We start from the raw sequence: 3,396 nt of genomic DNA on the forward strand, positions 1-3,396 counted from the left end.
GTACAGGAGTGGGGTGCCATCGCCTTCTCTGTTTAGGGTAATAATTACTTTAAATACTATAAAGTGAAGTAAGTTGTGAATCAGTCTATCATAGATGTCCCTGTTGTGGCAGCCCATTGTGATTTTTAATTTGACTCTGGCAGGATGGAGCCTCCACTCTGGCCCAGCAGCAATAAGAACTAAACTTTCTCGTGCTCATGCTCAGTTGCTCCGTCGTGTCTAACTCTCTGCAACCCCAGGGACTGCAGCCCACCAGGCTCCTCTGTCCACGGGATTCTCCAGGCAAGAATCCTGGAGTGGGTTGCCATTTCCTACTCCAGGTGATCTTCCTGATCCAGGGATCGAACCCAAGTCTCCTGTGTCTCCTGCACTGGCAGGCAGATTCTTTACCACTGCTCCACCTGCAACTCCTCCTAAATCTTCTACTTACAATATTAAAGATCTGATGATTGTACAAATTGTACACAGACTAGCTTCTGGCTTTGTACATTTCAAACCTGTTTCTCCTCCTCTGCAGATTTTGGTGTTAGGCCCTTCTGTTTTACAATGTCAGGTGAAGAAGCATGGTAGACCATAGTGATAGTCATAAAAGCCACAGTGGACAATTAATGTAACTTAGCATGACTTATTTCTACAGGAAAAAATTGGAATCCCGTGAAAAACTATCCCACGTATGTGCAATTCAACTCTCCCTTTGTTGGATCCCAAAATGACGGTTTCCACCTCTAACGCCACCAGGTGTGAGAAGTCAATAGAGGGCAATAGAGCTGAGGTGGAAAAAGCGTTTTTGATGGATTTCTTCCCTGGTGGCTCAGATGCTAAAGAATCTGCCTGCAATGCAGGAGACCCAGGTTCAATCCCTGGGTTGGGAAGATCCCCTGGAGAAGGGAATGGCAACCCACTCCAGTATTCTTGCCTGACGAATTCCATGGACAGAGGAGCCTGGTGGGCTACAGTCCTTGGGGTCACAGAGAGTTGGACACAACTGAGCCACTAACACTTTCACTTTTCATGTTCACAGTTAATATACCTTATTTTCTCCAATTTTACAAGAACATGTGACATGTGAACATATTCCTGGTCATGCCCAGGACATTGGAAGAAGCCAGACAAAGACATAACTGAATCTGCAGCTTTACAGGCTGACCATGAATCTGCCTCTGTGACAGAAAAAGTTCAACTTAGGCTTTTTTAAAGATAGAAAGTAGCTCCAAGGACAATGGAAAACTTATTCTCTAACGAGAACTAAATTCAGCTGCTTTTATATATTTCAACAGATAAACATCCTAACTTTTGTACAGAGGCGGTCTGTACAGATGCAGCTACTGAGTAAAATTTCAGACCCACAGACTATGAGGCACATGGTGACAGTGAAGGGAAGGGTGGCTTGTTGGATCAAGGAATCCATGAAGTGGAGCAGAGCAAGTGGGAGTCACTTCAATTCAGACTCCAGGCAATTCTGGCCTTGCTCTGGAACCCCAAATTACTCAAGATGTTGAGATGATCACCGTTGCATCTTTGGCAAGCAACCTCTTTCAAAACCAAAGCAAACCACAATGAAAACATCAACCTTTCTCCCGGCTCCGCCTCACCCAAAAACCTTATCCTTTCCTTGCCAAATCCTTAACCTAGCTGACAGGAAAAAGAATTACTTTTGTTGCTGTTTGCTGGATGGGAGAGCACCTTAACTCCTGCTTTGGGACTCACTTTTGTGAGACACTTCCCTCTACAGTGGGCTCTGATGTCCATCTTCTGAGTTTCCGCACTAAGAAACCAGTGAAAACTCTTCCCCAGCAGGTTGGGGATGCTAGGCTGATCCAAGATGGATCTTCACAGATGGTATGAACAGTGGTAGAGGGGATCTGTGTTCCTTTCCTCAATGGGTATGCACTTTCCTTTTAGAAACTGTGCTCTTTGTATGTCCCTAGAGTGAAGAAGGGAGAGCCTCAAAACCTAGTGATGTGGAGGAGTGGAATACAACATCAACTGAGCTGTTTCCCCACAGCTATCTCCCACTCTAATTTCCCTAATGCAACAACGTTCAAGAATTAAAAAACCACAATTCACCAACAAAAATTCATTCAGTTATGTGTCAAATGCCAGCACTGAGGATATAACAGGTGACAGGGCAAAGCTGTTGTCCTCATGGTCATGACAGTCTAATGAGCGAGGCCCTAAGCTGGGAACGAGAGAAGAGATAGCTAAGTGGGGTGTGTGTGTGTGTGTGTGTGTGTTGGGGGGTTGTTGCAAGATGAGGGAGAGGTACCCTGGGTCACAGCCACTGGAGCTTCAAGGGCCTCAGTTAGGGCTTTGGGTTTTATTCTCATCTATTGGAAAGTTTGTGATACCATCTGGTTATTTTAAAAGGCTTACTTTGGCTGTATTGAGAATAGACTGTAGGGGTGCACTGAGGCAGGAAACTCTATATACAGGTGGTTGGAATAAATACAAGTGACCGCTGAAGGGGGCTTGGTCTAGCAAAGTCACCACGAATCTGCTTTTGCGCACTGGATGAAGAACCGAGAGCTCAGTAGTACACAGCATTGACCGATGTTTGACCAAATCTGGACCCAAAACCCATGGTGTATTTGCAAAGGCCTCCAGGTTGAATCTCCCACACATCTGCAGTCTGCAGAACCTGCGTATCATCATATTAAGGGTCAGACTGACAGACCAAGTACCCACAGTTGCCTTATTCACTTGTACAAACTGCACAAAAGATGACAAAGCTTTTGGGACCAGACAGACCTGGGGTGGAGTCCATACTCCATGGAAAGCAGAGCCAACTTTGGGCAAGTTCTTAACCTCAGCGCCTCCGTTTACCAGCGGGTAGAAATGGAGAGTCTCCCATCAAGTTGTGGGAGAACAAATTAGAATTATGTAAGTAACAGTTTAGCAGATCACAGGCATTTGGTAGAAATCAGATCCAAAATACAGCCACATCAGTGTGAAAACGGCCACTTTCTGCCCTTTGGAAGTAAAATTACTTCTGCAATTTTCTAATTACCCCGTATAACATCTTTTGAAATAGTACCCAGATTCCTGGCAAGTCTCCAAGAAATTGATTTAATCTGATTCTCTTAACTATCGTATTTCCAAGTAGGGCCTGCACTAATTGTGACACCAGAGGTGCTTGCAAAGAAGTGCAGATTCCAGGGCAGCATTCCATTAGTTTCAAACAAGAGCTCCAGGGTCCGGGCCAGGAGTGCACTGAAATATCCTCAACAGGTTGTGCTGCCTTTTGAGAAGCATCCTCCTGATTCAGCTCCAGAGAAAGGGGCTCCAGGACTAACTTCACCAGTCAAGGAAGAGTTGGAGACAGGTCTCAGTACTACTTTGCAAAAAAAAAAAAAGCCCCTCTGTCTCCTCTGTGGCGGCTGCAGGAGGCGCAGGCGC

General features: G+C 45.5%; 1 protein-coding gene across 1 annotated transcript in view; it reads right to left on the reverse strand.

The window, feature by feature from the left end:
• The window catches only part of CDCA7L (cell division cycle associated 7-like), a 215,526-nt gene that overhangs the window by 195,353 nt on the left and 16,777 nt on the right, over nucleotides 1-3,396 (reverse strand). The window lies entirely within an intron of this gene.

This window comes from Bison bison, unplaced genomic scaffold (assembly GCF_000754665.1).
Source record: "Bison bison bison isolate TAMUID 2011002044 unplaced genomic scaffold, Bison_UMD1.0 scf7180017864109, whole genome shotgun sequence".
Lineage (NCBI taxonomy): Eukaryota > Metazoa > Chordata > Mammalia > Artiodactyla > Bovidae > Bison > Bison bison.